The sequence below is a fragment of the Chionomys nivalis genome, chromosome 3, assembly GCF_950005125.1.
Source record: "Chionomys nivalis chromosome 3, mChiNiv1.1, whole genome shotgun sequence".
In the NCBI taxonomy this organism is placed as follows: domain Eukaryota; kingdom Metazoa; phylum Chordata; class Mammalia; order Rodentia; family Cricetidae; genus Chionomys; species Chionomys nivalis.
In genome coordinates this window covers 104,600,799-104,623,546 of record NC_080088.1, presented here as the reverse complement: position 1 = coordinate 104,623,546, position 22,748 = coordinate 104,600,799, and the positions used below count along the sequence as shown (strand labels likewise).

Here is a 22,748-nt window from a genome sequence, read left to right as displayed (position 1 = left end):
CCAGTGTTTACCTCCCAGGCACAAGTCGCAGCTCCCAGCTTTTTCATGGGTGCTAGGAATCCAAAGTCATTTCTTTGTGTTTGCACAGCAAGCAGCTTACTGACCAAGCCATCCATCTTGCCCATCCCCCACATTCCTCTTCCAAGACTGTCTTGAATCTGCTTAAGTCAAATGCATTGTCTGTTCATGTCCCTGTATCTTCTAAAAGAGAGCAATAGAAATTGGGGGTAGGGAAACTAATTCTGTCAGTAAAGGGTGAACAAGTTACACAGAGGTCAGCTGTGGTGGTGCACAGACCCTGTGGGCCAGGCAGCATGGTAGACAAGCTGACTCATCATTCCCAGTCCAGTGGGAACAGTGGCCTGAGGCAAACTTTGGCAGTGTAGGTTGTCGAAGGACCTCGCAGGCTTGCCATGTTCTGCTTGAGGGCTAGTTCTGCCTACAGTGCCCTCAAGGACCAAAAAGGACATCAGGCCCTGATGAAGCCTCCTGGACACAAGGAAGAATAGGTTGTTTAGATATCTGCAGTTTGTAAGAACAAACAGATCTATATGGGATTGATAGGTTTCAGATATGCTCCTGTTATCAGCTACAAAGACCAGAGCCCTCAGAGCCACTAACACAACCTCCTGCCCAGGATCTAAAAGATCATTGGGTACAAGAGGTGAACTTGTGGTTTTACAGCAGAGCCAGTCCCAGTGGCTAGAGCCTAGGATCTGTTTCTCAATGAAACTGCTCAAAAACCATCAGAAAAGTCCCAGCATCCTTGGTGGTGAGACTGCTGCAGTTAGGAACAGCCCTGGTCTCTCCAGGGCTCCAACTCTGCGCTGGGTATCTGCCTGAAACTCTCACTTCCCTCTATACTCTTTGTCTTTGAGTATCTGCATCATCTTGTTGCTCTTGTCTTATGGTGCTATAGGCTGCCAGAGTTGCTTGAATCCAAATCTCTGTCTGGTCCATTGATGGTCATTCACAGCAGCTGTGGCTCTGCTCAATTAGGTGACACTTGGTTTGTAGCCAACCATTAATACAGCACTTACAAATGCAGCCAAGTAGAAGAAAACCAATCGCAGCTGTTGATTTTAGTTCTTTTGTGGTAAATTCATCCATATACAGCAATTAGATTGCTTAAGTGTCAGGCAATTGCTGGGGCCCTGTGCAGAGTGTCATCAGCCTTTTTCCCTCGGCTTTTCTTATTTTCAACATTTTTTCCTTTTATTTGTTAATGTGTGTGCATGGTGGAGTGGTGCACATGTCACATGCATGTGTGCCTTTATGTGAGCTCTGGGGCCAGAGCTCAAGTTATCAGAACTGCACAGCAAGCACTTTACCCACCAAGCCTCTCCCTGGCCCATCTAGTCTACATCTTTCAAATGTGCTTTACTGTTAAACTTTCAAAGGTTGGTAACTGATTATAATATTTAGAGCATTGCCTACAGACAGTGGCCTGTGACTTATCTCGGTTTGTATGTATCAGGGTCAGATCCAACAGATTGTTCAGAGTTCCTCCTTTCCCACTCGAGCATCTGTGTGACTGACCACCATCATTCATTAACCTTGCTCATGTCCACCAGTTAGTTCTTAGAACTTTGCTGACAGGACAGGGGCAGGGAGTGCCTGAGACTTTGGGGTCTTGGGCAGCAGTGTCCGGACTCAGTGCAAGGTGAGTGCCTGGTCTCTCTTGCACTTGAGTCAAAGAACAGGTGCTTGCCTGGTGTGGTTCTTGCACAGAACCACAGTGATACGTTGAGTTACTGTTTTGCCTCAAGGCTTAGTAAGATTACAGCCATTGGTTCTTATAAAAGAGAATGAATTTGTCTGGCAGATTGAGGGGCTAATGAATATGAATATGGAACAGGAACGCAAGGCTACTGTGGTCAAGGGGTTGTGGGGATCATGCTGGCTGTCCAGGCCCATATATGCCTTCCTTACCAAGCGTGCCCGCTTGGTGTTTGCTGTACTGGTATTCCAGAGGCTATTGTACTAGTGTGTTAAATAGTCGTGTGTCTGCACGTGTAGATAAAGGTCATGCCTGACCTGCTAGTACAGTGCCCTCTTGCTTTATTCCAGGGGTACATAGGACTCTCAGAAATGGTTACTAGTGAGTAATTTTTAAAACATTAAGAAGAGAACTGGAGAGAAGGCTCAGTGATTAAGAGCACGTATTGCTCTTGCAGAGGACCTGAGTTCATTTCACAGCACCCATGTCAGGTAGCCTACAATGGAATTCCAACTCCAAGGGATCCAGCACCCTCTTCTGACCTCTGCAGTCACAAGCAGGCATAGACACACATACATACACACATAAATGAAAGCATATCTTAAACCACAAGCCTGAGGGCATATACCTTTAATTCCAGCAGGGGGATCTTTGTGAGTGAAAGCCTGCCTGGTATACATAGTTCCAGACCAGCCAGGGTTGTAGAGTGAAGCCCTGTCTGCATGAGTGTCTTTACTTCTGCAGGCCTTTATTTTCTCATTTGTGCATTTAGGGTGTTAATTTATTATGTTCTGAGCAAAACATTGAAGATAGTTATTTCCATAGTATTTTAAGATTCCACATTGCAATAATGGTCAAGTGAAACTCAAGGTGGTTTACGATGATGGTTTCTTTCTCTCTCTTCTAGTAAAAATTTCCCTAGTTATCTAAACAATAGTAAGGCAGAACATGAGAAATGTGAAAAGAAGTTTAATATAGGGGAACATATGCTAACATAATAAAATGTTATTTTGCTCTGAGGCCCATGAAATAGTTGATGCCTTAAACAAGTATGTAGTAAAAATAGGTCTGAAGATGGTAGTTGTGGGCCTGAAATCAGTCCTCGGAAGAAAGTCTCACCATCACCAGGCTGACCTTCCCTAGGGGCTGGGATTGATCTTTATCTTTTTTTATTATCATTATGTATACAATATTCTGTCTACATGTGTGCCTGCAGGCCAGAAGTGGGCATCAGACCTCATTACAGATGGTTGTGGGCCACCATGTGGTTGCTGGGAATTGAACTCAGGACCTTTGGAAGAGCAGGCAATTCTCTTAACCTCTGAGCCATCTCTCCAGCCCTGATCTTTATCTTTTTACTGTTGTGTGTGTGTGTGTGTAACAAGGTGTGTGCATGGACAGTGCATATGCCACAGCACAAGTGTGGCAGTGAGAGAATGACTGTTGGTTCTCTCTTTTCACCTTCACAAGGGTTCTGGGATCAGACTTTGATTGCTAGGCTTGCAGGCTGAACAGCATTTTCCTTGTCTTACTGGCCCAATCTTTTCTTTTCTTTTCTTTTCTTTTCCTTTCCTTTCCTTTCTTCTTTCTCTCTCTCTCTCTCTCTCTCTCTCTCTCTCTCTCTCTCTCTCTCTCTCTCTCTCTCTCTTTCTTTCTTTCTAGAGTTCCTGTGTGCTCTTCTCCATCATTTCAGATGTGGGTCATAGCTGCTCCTTGGACTCCAACAAAGTATGTTTCCCTATTCCTCACTCTCCTCTCCATCTCTTTTAGGGTTTTTGTCCTGAGAAGCAGGTACCAAGTACTGTGGTACCACATTGTAGGTTTTTTTTTTTAAGACCTCCACAGTTTTCTTCCTCTCCTGTAATTGTATAATATCTTTTGAACGCACTTGGCTTTTTATCCAGTTTTTCCAAAGCATTCAACTTTATAATCACAGAAACAGTAATTCTCTTCTTATTCAAATTGTGTGTTGGCATAAAATTTAACACAATACATAATTACAGTAAGTTTAACTAAAAAGAAACTGTTTAAGAGAAAAACTGGTAAAAAGCAAAATCTCAACTCTCCAAAGAGGAGCCCACCCCGCCTGGTGTGTCCTGGCATGGGCTGCCAAGGTCAGGTGGAACCACTGCTGCTCAGGGAGCTCCTGAGCCTCAGCACAGAGGAGCAGCACTAGCTAGCTCTGCAGAGGGGGACGCACAGAGAGCCTGAAGGCCGGCACAGCCAGGAGTCCTTGGAGAGGAGACGGCATCAAGAGTAGTGTCTGGAAAACGGAGCCAGCTAGAGTGTGTGGATGGCCAGCAGCTGACTTCTGTATTCGAGAGCCAGATGGGGGAGGTTCCCAGCTAAGGAGGAGTAGCCAGTAGCCAACACTTGGTTACATCTATGAATGGGAATTTTATTTTGTTTTATTTTATGAAACTAATGAGAAAATAGGGGAAATGTTTAATATACAATAATGTTCACAGCCAAATGAGAAATAAGTGTCATTCTGTTCGGAAATTGGAACAAAGAACTCTGAGGTGAAAAATGACTGTGCTTCCATTTTAAAGGTTCAGCTCAGCTGCTCCCCAGCCACTGAGCAAGGGCTTATCAAGGAAGTTTCTACTGTGTATCAGTGCAGTTGTGTTGGGGCCACTGAAATATTTTACTCATAGTCATGGTCATCTTAACGAAAATGAATGAAAAAGCAGACATCACTGAAGCAGAGACGAGGAAGCTGACAGACAGTGCTTTATCAGTGGGGTCGTGTATGTGAACAGGCAGTATGAATAGCATTAATCTAAAATACACATCCTTTGGGCCAGTGTATCCCCATTAGTCTCTAAGGATATCTATTTTAAGTAAGGCTTTAGACGTAGCCAAAGGCTGAGGTAGTTTACCAGAGCATGGCAAGAGCTACATGGGTGTTTTGCTCCCCTGTCCACCCCCTGGGCACTGGAGCTTGATGCTAGCAGAGTTCCTGCACTACTGCAGGGCCCACAGAGTGTGTAGCTTCTGAGGAAGGGGTGAAAGAAGGCCAGCATGGTGGAGGGGAAGATGTCTGTAGTGCCATTGAGAACTGGGAGACAGAAGCTGAGGTGGAGTGGTGGCTGCTTTGCCTGCCTCTTTCAAGAGCTGCTTCTTTAAAGTGATGTGGACCCCTTGCCAGCAGACATGCACATCTTTGTTTTGTTTTTTTTGAGGCAGGGTCTCATGTAACCTAAGCTTGCCTTAACTCACTATTGTAGCCAAAGATGACCTTGAACTTCCTACTCACCTGCTTCCATCACCAGCTAGAATTGCAGGCATGCACCATCACACCTGGTTTTAGGTGGTGATGAGGACAAATCTAGGACTTCATGCATGCTAGAAAAACAGTATACCAGGGAGCTGCGTTCCCCAGCCTTAGGTGTTCAGGTATATATGGTGATAGGGTTCTGCTACTGACCAGAGTGGGTTTCTCACAGCTGTGACATTGATGTACAACTTCAAAACTGCCTCCATGGCCAGCTATTGTCTAGACACTCAGCCCTGTAGGTCTCTGCTAGCAAAGCTAGTGACTCTGCTCTCCTTGTGTTGTTTACTCAGCAACTCAGGATGCACCCAGGCTCCTTGTGGCTCACTTTCCACTAATGTTCTTGGATTTGGGCAGCCTGTGAAATTGAATAGCTGATTTTTATTTTGTGAATTTTTTCTAGAAGCTCTTTATTTCTTTTTTTTTGTTTTTGTTTGTTTTTTTTTTTGTTGTTTTGTTTTTTTTTTTTTTTTTTTTTTTTTTTTTTTTTTTGCTTTTTCCAGACAGGGTTTCTCTGTGGTTTTTTGGAGCCTGTCCTGGAACTAGCTCTTGTAGACCAGGCTGGTCTCGAACGCACAAAGATCCGCCTGCCTCTGCCTCCCAAGTGCTGGGATTAAAGGCGTGCACCACCACCGCCCGGCTCTAGAAGCTCTTTAAACATAGATGTATAAAATTAACAATTTCTCTTATTTCTAGCTTGGTAGTGAACCATTTTTCAAGCTCTATTCTATATTACTTTGCTACTTAGCAATAAATCCTTATAGACTAGTATAAATAAATTACACAAGAGGCATTAATGCTGAAATACTGTCCACCGTCAGAACCAACAATACTTTGTATAATGTTCTATAAATAACTAAAAGTATTCCTTGTGACTAAATATTCTCCGTGTACACACAGGATGTGTGTTCACAGTGTTCTTGTGGAAGTCAGAGGACAATTTTATGGAATCGGTTTATCAGTCCTGTGCACAAGCAGTTCTACCTGCTAAACCATTTCTCTAGCCTTATCCTGGTTTAAATTGTGTTATTATATTTCTTAAATTTATTTGTGTGTGTACTCACATGTGCAATGTAGCACATACAGGGAGGTCAGAGGACAACTTGTAGGAATCAGTTCTGTCTACCCACTCGGCCATCTCACTGGTCCCTATCCCAGTGTTTATCAGTTGGTTTGCTGCTAGCTGTGGCATTTTCTTTTTTTTTAGGAGTGTAGTTGTTAGTCAAGGGAGGTCGGAAGAAACAAGGAAAGCTCTGTGCCTCTTGGCATTCGTGAGCATCCTTGATGAGGCTCAAGCCCGAGCAACTACCGTACCAACGAGGAGAGGGATGAGCTGGGGCTGCACAGCAGAATCTGAGCAGTGTGGGCTTTGGTGGGAAGGAGATTTTACTTGAGCTTAGCCACAGACAGACCCTGCGATTTAAACTCAGTGCAGAACTGTAGGTACAGCTGTTCCGCCCTGAAAGAACTCTTTCTTTTTTTCTTTTTTTTTTTTTGGATTTTTCGAGACAGGGTTTCTCCGTAGCTTTTGGTTCCTGTCCTGGAACTAGCTCTTGTAGACCAGGCTGGCCTCGAACTCACAGAGATCCACCTGTCTCTGCCTCCCAAGTGCTGGGATTAAAGGCGTGCACCACCACCGCCCGGCTGAAAGAACTCTTTCTAGTTCACAGTAGAGATCTGGAGATCCGAGGTGGAGCAGTTGCATGGCAGGCACAGAATCCCAAGTTCAGTCACGACACCAGTAAGGACAAGGAGGAAAGTTACATGTTTTTGTCTTGGAGGGAATGAGTCCCCATGAAATCATTTTCTTCCCTGGCTTTTATAGCTCAGTGGTAAAGCACTTACCTAGCTTGTGTACCTGGGTCCATGTTCCCTTTACTCATCCCTGATTCCTAGTTTTTGTTAGGAGTATTAGCTTCATGTTGTGAGATTTTGTGAGCATCACATAAATGCTGTTCTGTCTATAACTGTAATTCCTGCTTGTCCAGCCTTAGTTCCGTGGCTGACCAGAGTGCCCCGCAGTGTCTCCAGGTGAGTTTCGTTGACTCACCTCTTGGATGTTTTTGTGTCTCGTAGCTACTCTATTGCAAGGACTTTTTAGAACTTTGCACATCCTTGCATAAATGAAAAACAAATACCCACTGGTACCTGGTTGCTGGTGCCCAGTAGCTTCTGTACTTGGAGCACTCAGGAAGCAGAGGCAGGAAGCTCTTGCATTTGAAGTCAACCTGACATATATAGAGACCAAGACTCAGTTTAAAAAGAAAGAAAAAAAAGCCAGCTTTCAACTTCCATATAAAAGAAGATCACGTCTTAGTCTGGGTGTGAGGTTCTCAGATACCCGTTTCTGTTCCTCAGAGTTTTGCGAACCAGAGCCCAGTGTAACCCTTAACACCACAGAGAACCATGGGATGGCACATGCCGGCTTGACTAGTTTTTGTCTGCTGGGTCTGGTGCTTTTCTCTTAAATTCTTTTATGATTGAAAGTGTTTGTTGCCTGTTAACATATATAGCAACAGCATCTACTGAGCCACACTCATCTACAGCATAGATAATGACTTAGCCCTGTTTTCAGGAAAAGGCTTCCCTGCTCACTAACTAGCTGTGTGCTGTTTCACCTGAGCACCAGGGGAATACCACTAGGTTAAATGCCAATTGCTTAGTCAGTTCACATTTCCCATGTGTGCCTTCCATTGAAGGCACACATTCCCTTTTGTTGGACACTTTTTCCTGTGAGTGTTCTGTTCCCTGGTTGTGACTCTGCCTCCCCTTGGTGTCGGGTGATTATTTCTGTCTTCTGTGGTCAGTCTGTTCACACTGTGTTGGTTCTGTGTTAGTGTTTCAGTCTGCTTTCTAAAGCTCTACAGTGGGGCCAGGGCCAGAACTTCTTAGATATCAAGAGTAAACATTGCCAGCTTCCCAGGTCCTGTGTGTCTACCAAGCTGCCCACCTCTGTGATTGTCAGATGAAGATGGCCATAGACCATAGACAAGATAACTGGGCAACAATAATATTTTTATATGAACCAGAGGTAGAGGTAGGAGGATCTTAAGTTCTACACGAAACACTATCAGGGAAACAATAACAAAAATTGTGTGTAGCCAGCAGGATTTGAGAACCACATATTTTTTCTATTGTAAAACAACTATTTTGCTTGATTTTTTTCCCTTTAATGTTTAAATATATATATGCAATTTTGCACTTGGAGCCTGTGAAAAAAGCAGATGGCAAGCCTATGCTGACCCATGGTTGGTAGACAGTGTCCTGGTCTCTGTACACTTACCCTTTGTTCTAGTTTGTTTTCTGTTGCTGTGGTAAAATGTTCTGATGAAAAACAACTTGGGAGAGAGGATTTGTTCAATTCACTGTTCCAGATCACAGTCCATTATAGCAAGGAAGGCACAGTGACAGGAGCTTAAAGCAGCTAGTCACATCCCATCCACAGCCCAGAACAGAGACCTGCTCAGTTGTTGACTTTCTGTCCAGGACCCCCTGCGTAGGGAATAAATAATCTGAAATGATAAGGTAGAATGCAGTTGAGGGAGATGTGAACTGAGGAAGAAACCTGTTGTTGACCTCTGATCTCCACATGTGTGCACTCGCTCATGCACACACATAAATTCTCAGTTTAGAGAGACTTTTCTAGAGGAAAATCTAATCCTCCAAGAAAAGAAAGAGTTTTTAAACATACTGGATGCAGTGGATGCATCTGGTGGCTCTTCCCAGATGTGACCTTCATGTACCACTACAGATGTCATCCCAATTTCCCACTTGGTGATATCAAAATAAATCTTTTCTTAAAGACACTTTTTAAAAAATATAATGTGTTTGTGAGTGTGCATGCATGTGTGCGTTTATGTACATGTGTGCTCTTAAATTTGTCAGAGAATTTTAGAAATGTATGTACTCCACGTCCTTTAAGATGGAGTTGCTAATTAGCCTGCAACTCACCAATTAGGCTAGACAGCCTGACCAGAGAGCCCCAGGGATCCATCCTCCTGTCACCACTTCCCTAGCGCTGAGATTATAAATATTCACCACTTTACTGCACTTTCCTGTAGGTTCTGGGCCTTCAATACAGGTCCTCATGCTTCTTGCGAAAGCACTTTACAACAGAGCCATCTCCCCAGCAATGGAGACATTTTATAGCTTGTCTGGAAGTTTCAACAGGGTGGGTAAACTAGTGTGGCATATGGTGTTCCTTTTCTCAAACATCATAGTGTATGCGCCCTGTTGGCAGACCTCGGCAGTCCTCTGCTGTGATGGGATGTCCTCGAGACAGTGTGGTGAGCCTGTTATGAGAAGAACAATGACATTTTTCTATTTAAAAACTGTAGGCACTGCATTTTAAGGAGTTTTGAGATTGATTGACTTTGTTTTTCTCCTCTGTAATAGAAGATTTTGTATTAGAAAGTGCTGACTGCTTTAGACTAGGAAGGGATCTTCTGGGAATTCCTGACAGTCAGGTACCTGAGTTCAGAGGATGAAGCAAGGACTCCAGAGAACTGAGCTAACTGCGTGGAAAAGAGAAACTTGGGTTCTCAGTTCAGTTTTTCCCCATTCGCCTCTGGAGACCTTGAAGGTTTTCAGTATCCACTGAATGTATGGACTTTCCTGATCTGAAAAGGAAGGATTCAACAGTGACAGTGACTTGTTGGTGCCAACATTCATGCTAAAGTCACTTTGACCTCCCCTGAGTGTTCATCTTTAGTGTGAAGGAGGCAGGGCCTTGCAGAGGCCCTTACAATATCTGCTGCAGCACGCAGATAGCAACAGGCTTCTGTTGTCAGGGAAAAGATGATAATCTCATTGACACTGAGATTACTATGGTAATAATCATCCTGACACTGGTCCTGGAAAAACACATCCATGAGAAATGCCAGCTTCTGGCAGCAAGCCAGATTGTAATGCTCTAGACTAGTTCTCAACCTTTCTAATGCTGCAACCATTATACAGTGTCTCATGTTATGGTGACTTCCAACCATAAAATTATTTTGTTGCTAGTTCATAACTGCAATGTTGCTACTGTTATGAATCATAATTTAAAAAATCTGATTTGCAGGATATCTGGTATGTGATCCCTGTGAAAAGGTCATTAGGCCTCCACCCCCTCCAAGTGGTCACAACCCACAGGTTGAGAACCACTGCATTAGAGCAAGTCTTCTCTGGCAGTCAGTCACCTGCAGGTTTGCCTAAGTTATGCTTTGTGGTGACCTCCTTATGGAACTGACTACATTGCAGATAAAAAGGAGTGAGTGTAACTATGGTGTTGGGTTTCATGTGCCCAAAGATTGCCATCTTGATTGTGCTGAGAAACTAATTACAGGAGGTGAATGAAGCATACTGCTTGCTGGTTTGGGAGTGTGTTTCCTGAGAAACCACAGGAAACGGTGTTAAACTGTTGAACATATCGGTGGGTGTTTCCATGTTGAATGGATCATGAAGACTCTGATCTAATCAGGAGTTAGTCATTGCCTTGATGTCCTGGTAATATGACAGCATTATTGGGAGGGGATGAAAAGTAGAAGCCAATAGAGCCTTTGAAGAATGTGGGGTTTGCCCTGCCTTCTATCCGTAGTCTTTTTCTTTACTTCTGTTTTACTATAATGTGAACTGAGAATCTCTGAAACCATGAACCAAGTTAGCTTCATTCCTCCCTTACATTCTTTATGTCTGGGATTTTGGTCACAGTGGTGTAGACTAATTCAGCACAGCATTGCAGAGTGGTAGGGAGTAGATCCATAAGAGTGTCAGGAACACACTCCCCATCCTGTCAGTGCAGCCACTGCATCAAGAGGGCAGAAAAGAGTATGAGACCAAAAGTTAGGTATGGTGGTTCATGCCTGTGCCTGTAATCTCCATGCTCTTGAGGCAGGTACAGGAGGATTACCACAAGTTCAAGGCCAACCTAGTCTACAGAGTGAGACCCTTTCTCAAAATCAAGAAAGTCATGGTTATGGGATCAAGAGGAGTGCTACTCCTTTGACTTTCCCGGCTTTCAGAAAGACTTTGACACTTTCACATACCAAATGTAGAAGCATTTTAACCAGGTTTTTGTTTGTTTGACTGGTTCTTTTGTTTTCTTTTGTTTTTGGTCTGTTTATTTGTTTTAAGTTGGCTTTCTGAAATAAAAACCTGTGGTGTTGGGGAGACAGACAAGTGTTTCTGTAGAAAGTGCCAAGACTGCAGCCTTTGTCCAGGGTTGTCATCAGCTGAGCCAGAGTGAGCTCCATCAGCCCATGTCTGCAACAGGATGTGTGGTGCAGAGTTTGTTAGGTGAGGGTAATCCATGAAGAATGCCAGTCTCCTCCCAGTCAGTGGGTTGCCTTTTTGTCTTAGTGACAATATCCTTTGCTTTACAGAAGCTTCTCAGTTTCAGTAGGTCCCATTTATTCAATGTTGCCCTTAATGTCTATGCTGCTGGGGTTATACGTAGGAAGTGGTCTCCTGTGCCCATATGTTGTAGAGTGCTTCCCACTTTCTCTTCCATCAGGTTTAGTGTGTTCAGATTGATATTGAGGTCTTTGATCCATTTGGACTTGAGTTTTGTGCATGGTGATAGATATGGATCTATTTTCATTCTTCTACAGGTTGACATCCAGTTATGCCAGCACCATTTGTTGAAGATGCTTTCTTTCTTCCATTGTATACTTTTAACTCCTTTATCGAAAATCAGGTGTTCATAGGATTGAGGGTTAAAATCCGGGTCTTCTATTCGATTCCATTGGTCAACTTCTCTGTTTTTATACCAATACCAAGCTGTTTTCAATACTGTAGCTCTGTAATAGAGTTTGAAGTCAGGAATGGTAATGCCTCCAGAAGTTCCTTTATTGTATAAGATTGTGAGACAGTGGGGCTGATCTATTGGGAGCTCACCAAGGCCAGCTGGACTGGGACTGAAAAAGCATGGGATAAAACTGGACTCTCTGAACATGGCGGACAATGAGGGCTGATGAGAAGCCAAGGACAATGGCACTGGGTTTTGATCCTACTTCATGAACTGACTTTGTGGGAGCCTAGCCTGTTTGGATGCTCACCTTCCTAGACCTGGATGGAGGGGGGAGGACCTTGGACTTCCCACAGGGCAGGGAACCCTGACTGCTCTTTGGACTGGAGAGGGAGGGGGAAAGGAATTGGGGGAGGGGGAGGGAAATGGGAGGCGGGGAGGAGGCGGAAATTCTTTCAATTAAAAAAAAAAAAAGAATGCCAGTCTCCTTAGTAGTACATCTGGGCTGCCAGAAGTAGCAGTCCCTTGTCAGCAGTCAGGAGACTAAGGTGGGAGGGCAACAAGGTCCCAGACGAGCCCTGCTACTGACAGACGCTGTATAGAAGGGGAAATGGCTCTTTGTTCTCATTTCCTCACACTGTATAAGGAGCTACATCTTGTCTACAGCTTTGCCTGCAGGTACACAGCCTGTGTCCATCTTTTTATTACATTTTAATTGATTTTGTGTATCTGTATATACTGGTATGGGTATGCCATGGCAGGAAAATGGAAGTCCCGGGGCAACTCACAGGAATCAGGTTTTTCCTTCTACCACGTGGGTCTTGGGAGTCTGGATTGGCAGCAAACACCCTTCCCCACTAAGCCATCATTCCAACTCTCCAATATCTGTCTTCCTACAAAACTTTGCTAACCCCCACTCTTGGTCCTAAATAGTAAGGTAACTTGTCTAAGTATCCATGTGTCTGTCACTCTTCTACAGGAGTGCGTTCTGAAGACTGCAATTTTAGGCAATTTTGCATCATGATTATGCTTAGGAATGTGCTTGCATGAGATTGCATTTTCATTTCCCTGGGTTTATATGGAGCCCTATACATTTTAGTTTATTAAAAATCTGTTTTGTTAAGAAACTGCCTTTTCAGTATACCATTCTTCTTGGGGAAACACTTGGTATTGGTTTTTTGTTCTGGAACTTGCATAAAATATTTTATTGTTAGCTTTATGCAGAAAATTCATCAGTTTGTTTGGGATAATAGAGGAGGTAAAACAGAAATCAATAGGAGCCAGTGGCTGAGGGCAAAATAGATGGGAGGGGAGAGCCAAGTCAGGAGGGATTAGCAATCAAGCCAAGATTGCTAGTGGTGCTTGCTTGCTAAAAAACTAGGAATACCAGAGGGTTGTGGATCTGGGAGGATGAACTCCAGATGCTGCTGAGCTCTTGTCATTAGCTGTTAGCTGTAGACTAGCGCACCGGTTATCTTAAACAGCATCAGAAAGCCTTTCCAGCACATTCTGCTGTTCTGTCTGTCGGCAGTCATCAAGACGCAGTCAGGACTGAGTCAAAGGAGCGCTTTAGTTGTGTCTGCTTTCAGAGTGAATTGATTTGTCCTGGGTAGAAATTCCCAAGTACAGCTCTGTTTGCCAGCCTGTTCCTCATCGATGCTGTGTCAGCAGCCATGTGCCCCACACATTTAATAGATGACTTCTTTAGTTCTTTACATCTTGATAGGAGCAACAGCTTCACCATCTCACCAAAGGTCCTGATCCCATGGCTCCATCTTAAAAACTGTCCTGTTGTTGAGGTGGCTCACCCTGTCAGTTGCATGTCTATAATGCCAGCTGACTAACATAAATCAGTACTTAGCAAATGGGTGGGGGGCAAAAAGTCACTGAGAGGGACCATGCAACTGTGTTTGGTGTTCCAGGCCTTCACACCAGCTATTCAGGAGGCTGAGGAAAGAGGGTGTAAGATCAAGGCCCACGAGGGTTACAGAGTGAGTTACAGGCCAGCCTGGGCAACTTACTGAGAACTTGTTTCAAAATAATAAAGAAAAAAATGAGAGATGGGTGGCTCAGTAATTAAGAGCACTTGGTCTGGAAGCATGAGGACCTAAGTCTAAAGCCCCAGTCTACACAGAAAAGCCAGATGTGGTTGCACATGCCAGTAATCGCAGCATTGGGTTAGAGACAGGAAAATCCCAAGAGTTCACTGGCCTGCCAGCCTAGCCGAAATGATGAGCTGATTTAGTAAAGCAGAAACAACTGAGGATGACACCCAGTCCTGCTCTGACTTCTGATAACCATAGTCTCACATGCATGCATCACACACATACCACACACAAAAATAAATAAATAAGCTCGGTGGTGGCACACACCTTCAGTTCCAGCATTCAGGAAGCAGAGGCAGGTGAATCTTTGTGTGTTTGAGGCCAACCTGGTCTACAAGAACTAGTTCCAGGACAGCCTGGACTGTTACACAGAGAAACCCTGTCTTGAAAAACCATGAATGAATGAATGAATGAATGAATGAATGAATGAATGAATGAATGAAGAGCTGGAAATGTGACGTAGTGGTAGGGTACTTGCCTGGCACACACAAGACTCTGTTTAGTCACCAGTATTTGGGGGGGGGGGTGTCAATAATGTGCTTCCTCTTTGCTGTAAGCTCAAGAATGTGATGAATAGGGTAAGATGTTCCTCATTTCTTTGATTATAATTAGTATATGCTAAATTTTTGTTTTAATTAGAGTAGGATATATCTATAGTTTGAAAGTCAAGTGCACGCTTTTTATGAAGTATTTGCTCTCCCCCTCCCAGTGCCAGTCTGGGCTCCAGGATTACTTGTAGCATTGGTCTCTGGTATTGGGTGGGGCTCTACCTGCCCTTGCTGTGTCTGTACCTCCGTTCCTCCACATCCTGAATTTAGGTGCTCTGAGATCTTCCTCTGTGACAGACAGTAATCTGATTTCACTCACATATGCTCCTCAAGCTTCCTCATGTCCAGAGTTTAATACTCCAACCTGGTGGTTTCTCTTTTGGTTGTTTTATCCCTCTGGAGGGATAGAACTGTTTGAAGGTAAATATATATTTTAAAAAGGATTCATTAGAAGGACTTGCAAAGCAGTGGCTGGGTAGTCCAGCAGTTGCTCTCCACATGCTGCAGAGAATGAGAATTAACTGCAGAATGCATGTGACTGGAAGACATGGAAGATTCTAGAGTTGCTTGTCTTCAGTATATATTGGAAGGCCAAGGACACTGAAGTCTGATATCAATAAAAGATGAACTCACCAGCAAGAAATGAAGGCAGGGGACTGGAAAGATGACTCAGCAGTTAAAAGCACTGACTTCTCTTCCAGAAGACCAAGGTTCAGTTTTAAGCCACTTGTAATTCCAGTGTCAGGAGATCTAACATCTTCCTCTGGCCTCTGAGGGCACCAGGCACACATTGGTGCACAAACAAACATATAGGCAAAATACCCATCCATATAAAGATAAATAAAACTTTTTAAGAGAGAAAGAAATGAAGACCGACAGGCACGCAGCACTGTTTTGCCTCAGACATCTTTATCTATCTGGTCTGCCCATTAGAAGATGCTGTCCACTTTGTTAATCTTTCCTGGAAATGCACTTACAGGCCTCCAGAGGCATGTTTTTCATTTGATTCTGTCAAGTTGCTTGCCATCAAGTTGACAAGATTAAGCATCATAAGTCAACCCTTGTCAACTTGCCCCCTCTTTTTATATCATGCTTAATTTCCAAATGACGATGGTAACTAAGTCATAATTCAACCTGCTGTGACATAAGTGTACTATGTACAACTAAAAACATATTTGTTTTTCCCCTGGAGTAGATAACAAAAGGCCCTGGATGAATGCTATCTTCAAAGTATAACTTAAGTGTAATATAACACTTAAGTTCGGACATTTTCTTTATGTTATATGGTAACAGAGTAGGAAAAGAAAGAAAACATAAATATCTGCTTATTAAATCTATGATCATTTTAACAGTGTCAGACAGAAGCGTGCTTGGCAATTACATTCCTCATTTTTGTGATTGGTCTGTTGGGCATAGTGGTTTATATTTTTCTGCTACCTATTCATATACTCATCAAGCCCAGGTTTTTTACCTGTGGGTGTGACCTGAAATGTCCTTCATGATACAGGAAGGATTAGAATTTTTGTCCTTCCTGCCTCAGCCTTCTGAAGGTTTTAGTTCATTTATCATCCTGCCTGGATTGAATTGTTACAGTTTCTTACTTACTCAGAACATGGTCACACCAAGAAAGACCCTCCTTTTCTGTTCCTCCATTGCAGTCCAGTTTCTTTGTGATGTCTGGATCAATCATTTCTAATAACACTGTAACTCCTTTCTTAGTCTGTTGTCTCAAGGACATCAGGAACCTCAGTGGCCAGGGTAAAGTCTTAGTTTAGTTGTAGTGCTTCTGTGTCTCCTAACAGAAGCATTCCTTCCTCTGGAACCAAAACATCTAGGCTAGCAGAACATAAGATTGCAAGAACAGAAAGCTAAAATGTTGCTAGAAAGCCACTAGTGGTATTGGTGAGTGGTACCAGACCCATTTCTACCCTTTGCTTCATGAATCCTGGCTACAGGAAAAAACTACCATATTCTGTACACTGAATCAGAGCATATACAGTCTTCAGGCTACTGCCATTTAATTGGTCCTGTAGGTTTGTCTTGGAAAGGTCATTCGACCATTTTATCAAGCCAACTGCTTTAGGATGGCAAGACCAGTGGATTCCAAGAGTGTGTGCTTACTGCCACACTTTGAGTATGAAATGAGTTCCTTGGCACTCAGCATCAGATGTATTTAGGTCAGCCTTAGCAAATGGGAGTCCATGTTATTGATCCCATACATAATCTCCACCGTTGCTATTATGACTACTTTGTTCATGGGTCCATTGGGTAATGGCAAGACTAGTCAGGGAAAGGAGTTGATGTCTATCTACAGAACGGGCCATCCTACTTGCTTGTTGACGTTCATTTCTACTGATACCACCATCTGATGAGCATTTACATAGGACACAAGTATCTTCACTTAATTTGAAGAGATCTATCTATATTCCTCTTTCCCAAATGTCTTTCTCACCAATTTTCCAATTATGTTCCTTCCAGGTCCCCAGCTGTTCACCCAAACCATTGGGTATGGCCTAGCACGTACTGTATAATTGCACATCTGTCCAAATAAAGTGTATATGGCCAGCAAGATGGCTTATTGAGTAAAAGGTGCTTGCTACCAAGCCTGATAACCTGAGTTCAATCCCCAGGACCCTATCTCCCACAGGTTGTCCTCTGACCTCAATGCACAACAGTAGCATGGGTGCATTCAGAGAGAAATAATTTAGAAAAATGAAATAGTGAATAAAAATAATATTAAAAATATACAACTGTTTTGACCAAAGTTGTACCTACTACAAAGATTTTCCTTTACTGTATTCCTCATGGACTCTTGTCCTCCTTGGTCATCCAGTCACAGAGCACACCTCATGAGGTCACGCTTGGGGAGAAAAGGCATTGTTGCGAGAATAGGAACCTCTTTATTTGACTTGAGCCCTGCTGGGGCTCAGTCACATAAATACCACTTTCAATAGATGATGGATTGCTGATTTGCATGTCCAACCTTATGACTTGGTAGGTAATGCCCAGGCTATGATGAGCTGTTCAAGTGATGTGATAACTTGGTAGTACATTGTCATTTCCACTAAGACCCAGTAGCAGGCCAAAAGCAGTCTCTCAAAGAAACCCTTGTTTATAGATAACAACAAAGCCTTGCCCCCAAATCCCAAAGGCCTCCACTGTGAATCACCTTTGGGGCCCTGCCAAAGGCTCCAAACACCATCCTTACATACCACTGACACCTTAAGTATCATCAGGTTTGCTGGATCATATAGCCCAAGTAGCAGAGCAGCCTGGACTTGTTATAGAAATTGTTGTTGTTGTTTTGGACTCAATCCTGGTACCACAGTCTGTATTAACATGGTACTCTTGACAAAAGAATACAGTGTGTATGTTACAAAAGAGGATTCACTATCCTGGCACAGATCAGTCTGGGTAGTCTCATAATAGCTGTCTGTCCAATGAAGAGTCTGAGAAACAAATAGGTGCACAGTTTACAAGCGGCTGGATGCCTTTGCAGTCCCAGCTGAAAGCCTGGAAAACTACTGGGGACTTACTATCTTCCACCTATGTGGCAAGACCAAAGAAGCAGGAGTCAAATGATGGCAGCAGTAACAGGAGAGTTGGATGCACTCACTAGCAAGAAGCAAACGCAGCAGCAATGATTTTCCTTTGGACCGCCTCTTCCTGTTTGGTCAAGGGAGGGTCCTCTCCCCTCATATAATCCTTCCTGGAAATACCCTTAGAGACCCACCAATCAAGTTTTTTTTTTTTTTAATTTTATTTATTGGTGTTTTTCCTGTATAGATGTCTGTGTAAGGGTGTCTGATCCCCTGGGACTAGACTCACAGACAGTTGGCCATGTAGGTACTGGGAATTGAACCCGGGTCCTCTAGAAGAGCAGTCAGTGCTCTAAACCGCTGAGCCATCTCTCAAGTCTCAGTGACTGCTTCTGAAGCTGAGGACAGTAGGTCCATCAGCCAGTGTGCACCTGTATGTTGGCTGTTGGCAGCTGTTCCCAGTCTGCCACTCTAGTCTGAGACTGTGTTCTCAGCTTACAGCCCTAGGCTTTCCTGTGGCTTCTCCATCACCTGACTAGATTAGCTCCATACAGTCTCTTTGGGGTTCTTGTTTTTGTTTGTTGGGGCACATCCTCCAAGTAACTTGCCACAAAAGACTCCACGGGGAGTCATATTTCTTATTTTAATTGTTGGATGTCTGAGACTCTTGCTCTTTCTGGATAGATAGTGGGTGGACCTCAAATTGCGGTATAGCTGTGTTTTTTTCGCTCCAATTTTGGGGTGTTCTGTGCTACCACTTCCCATCTCTTGGCCTAGGCTAAGACTCCCTGATGTCTCCTGTGCAACTGGTACATTCACTGAACAGTGTGCTGTGCCAGTGCTATCTCAGGAATGCCTGGACGGAGTCCTTCCATTTGGCACAGCATTCTAGAGAACAAAACAGATGGCCAACAGTGAAGAGACAGCAGGCCCTGCATCTGCGGTTTTGCTTTCCATGGGATCTACAGTCTGAGAATATTCAGTGGAAAATTCCAGAAATAAGCAATTCAAAAGTTTTAAGTTGTGCACTGTTATAGGTTGTATGATAAGATCTCACATTATCTTAGTCCTTCCCATCCAGATTTGATCATCCCTTTGGCCAACTGTGTATGCTATCCTCCTGCTGGTCACTTAGGAATTATCATCAACTGTTGTATCATGGAGTTCATATTCAAATGACACTTTTAAAGTAGTCTGGCACTGCTATATCCTTGTGCCTGTGTCACCTAATGCCTCACCTATCACATAGATACTGATTCATTTATTACCCCAAGAAGGATGTGCACAGCACAGTGGGGTGTTTGCAGAATAATCCTGTTCACTTCCATTACATATATTACTGTAGTAGCTCCATTTCATTGTTAATTCTGCTGTCACTCTCTCACTGTGACTGATTTCAAGTTAAACCTTTATGAGTGTTAACGTGTGTGTACTAATAAACAGCCATTCAGGCTCAGTGCTGTTTGCAGTGGCAGATGTTCCCACAGCACAGTGGGCCTACACCTGATTCCAACTAAGGATTTTAGGAAGGTCAATCAGTGGTTGACCAAAGACTTAGAGAAACCGGGGATGAGGTGGTGTGGTTCTCAAGAGGCCCCAGAAGAGGAGATGAAGGACTGTTGGGAGTACCTCCCAGACAGACACTTGTCTGAACACTGGGCAGAGGTATTACCAAGAGGTCCAAGAAACTGACTGGAGGCATGGCATTCCCTCGACCAGAACTGCGGGCTAAAAGGGTTTAGATGAAAGCCCAAGGCGGTTCTGGACACAGTTGGTTTAGAACATGTCTGAACCCTCCAGATCAGATTGCTGAGTGGACAGTCCTTAGACAGATGCAGCCCAGAGCTGGAGACGGGAATTCTGCAATCATCAGAGGGCTAGAATACAAAGCCTTTGACCTTTTAAAGCCTGAGGACTACCTGCCAACCAGCTAGAGGTGGGAAGGAGGTTGAAGGACATTACATAAATGGTACGCAGCCTCAGGACAAAGTCAGAGTGGCCTGGTACCTGACCTCAGGGTGCATCACCAGGGACAGCTAGAGGGTGGGTCACTGTTGCATCTCAGAAGGACTCAGCTGGTGACCTGTGAACTTTTTAGCATCTCTCCTTTGATGTCCTAGGCATGCCTTAAGGTCTCAGGAAAGCTGTGGCATTTTCTTCCACACACCTATGCTCAGACTGTCAGCAAGAGTTAAAGGGCTCTGGAAGATGGTTAGATAGGGCTGGGCTGTAGCTCTGTTGGTAGAGTGGCTGCCTCACGCAGAAATCCCTAGCTTTGGTCTCACCAGCACTGTATCAGCTGAGTGTGTGTCTGCGCTGGGGAGGTGAGGACAGGATGCTGAGGGGCTTGAGTCCGTCCTCCACAGTACAGCAAGTTCAAGAACAGAGTAAAGGATTATTAGGCAGACTCCACCAGCCTTGCTTGGAGTATCGGTCATGTAAGCTTGTGCAGAGCTGGAGACATGCTCCTGAGTGTGCCTCCATGTTATGAGCTCACCTTTCGTGTTGCTGTCTAGATGGCCTGGGCAACTGCTGGAGTTTCTCAGTTCATCTAGTGTGTGTTTTTCTAGTTCTCATGTGATACATTTAGCATAATGTCACATCATAGTCTCACTCAGTTAAAAACCCAGTTCTGGCCAGCCATGGTGATGTGTTCATGTAGTCCTGTCTCAGTAAGCTGAGGCAGGGTGCTCACTTGACTCCAAGACCTAGAGGCCTGCCTGGGAACAGAGCAAGACCCATGTCAAGATGAGGAAAAAAGCAGTACCCTTGGAAAGTTCAGTATAAAGTGCTGAGGACAGCAGAGGCCTCTGGAGAGGGGTTCTGGGGCTAGCAGCCTAGCATTGAAGAGCACAGGTAGCGCCCTGTGCCAGGCACCTGTGTTGCATGGCTCCACTACTCAGATCGTGGGTTGTAGGTGTTAGGTTTTTTTCTTTTAAAGTTTTTGTTGTTTGGTTTCTGGTTTGGGGGGATCTTTCATTTGTGTGAGTTTCTCTGCATGTATGTGTGCTGTGCATGTGAGGGCTACAAGAAGGGGTTGAATCTCCAGGAACTGGAGGTATAGATAGTTATAAGCTGACCAGTGTGAGTGCTGGAAACGGAACTTGGACCCTCTGCAAGAGCAGTGTATTTTCTTATCCATTGATCCGTCTCTCCAACCCCTTTTTTTCTTGTAGTAACATCTTATTTAACCTCATGACTGTGTTCTGTGTGTGACTTTTTGAATAATGTTGTAGGTTGTGTTTGAATGGTTAGTCCAGTTAGTCCAGTTAAGTAAGTTTACATTTTTATTTGCCTAATGTCTGATACTCTTTTTATCTTGCAAAATATGAAACCTTAGATCATTATATGGTTTTAAATGTAAGCAAAGTTTTTGCAAAAATAATACAAACATAATACTTGATTGGTAGTAGTATTTACATTTTTTGAAAGGGGCTACCAGAAGGCTTTAAAGTAAGATTATAAAATGTCATTTAGTGTATTTGTAATTTATATTATAAAATCAGGAAGTCTGTGAGTATGTTTGTGGGGCATTTTTGTGTGTGTGTGACTTTTGTTTTTAACTTGGTATGGTATGATGTTGGTACAAATAGCTGCATGGGAACCTATGTCCTAGAGTCAGCTGGTGATTAGGCTATAGGATGCTTGAGCTGTAGACTTCACTACTTCAGGGTGTGTAGCCAGGGAGACTGAGCCAGCAGGAATGGGCTAATGTGAGCTATAGTCACTGGCACTATTTCAGCACTGGGTTATTTGAGAACAGCACAGCTAAGCTCTACTTGCTGAGTGCATCAGGAGCTGCCAAGAACTTGTCACTGTTTTTGAGATATGTCACCCTTGGGACAGTAGCAGGCCCACAGTCTTAGCATTGCAAGGAATTACCACAGGTTATATGTTCCCACCTCTGCCTTGAACTGTGGGAGGATTTCCAAAAACAGGAGCCAGTGGGTTAAATCTAAGAGGTGCCTCAAGACAAGCAGAGATATTTCACATATGTACCAGAGACAGAAGCAACAGAGTGAGGGCCTGTGTAATTTTGGGGTGTTAAGACTCAAAAGCCCATGGGGCTCAAGTGTGCAGGATGAGCTAATAGGCTCAGGACCGTTGAGAAGCCTGGCTCTCGTGCCATTGTTAGGGCCTGCCTATTGCCTCGGTGCCCCTGACAGGAAAGGCCAGAAGCAGCTGCAGAGGCATTGGACTTCTGAGCTGAATACAGTGACTCCATGCAGGATGTGTAGACAGCAGTTTCTAAAGGAGCAGTAGAGTGAAAACAGATTCCAGAAAGCGTAGTCAGTGTCCGAACAGGGCGAGTTAGGGAATCCACTCGCTCTGTGAGCACAGGTTACCTGGCCAGCCCTGTGGAAAGAGGGCCACCCATCAGTTATTGCTGCAGGGGGAGGGTTCACTCCACATTTAGAGAGGCCTTCCACACCTGCCCTTATTGCACAAAGGAAGAAGATGTGTTGGTTTAGAGAAAATCTACATTGTCTACAGTGAGTGTTCTTGTGCCTGCCTGCTGTCCACTCATTCCAGAGTGTGAACCTATCAAAGATACAGAAGCAGTGTGGCTGGAGTGGACAGAACCGATGCCGCACTTGGCCAGAGTCTCTTTCCTAGTCATTTGCTATCCTGTTATATTAGTGATTGTCACATTGCTGTGATCTAATATCTGATGGAAACAACGTGAACTAGGAGGAATTTGTTTTAGCTCAAAGTTTCATAGGGTCTCGATTCACTGTGGAATGTGGGAGCTTGAAGGTGAGGCTGTTCACATTGTGGTGAGCAGGAAGCAGGGAGTCAGCCAGAGCCAGGCACCAAGAAATGGTTGTCAA

At 44.0% G+C, this 22,748-nt stretch overlaps 1 protein-coding gene across 10 annotated transcripts in view; it reads left to right on the top strand.

Moving 5' to 3' along the window:
* The window catches only part of Sfswap (splicing factor SWAP), a 76,628-nt gene that overhangs the window by 20,779 nt on the left and 33,101 nt on the right, over nt 1–22,748 (top strand). The window lies entirely within an intron of this gene.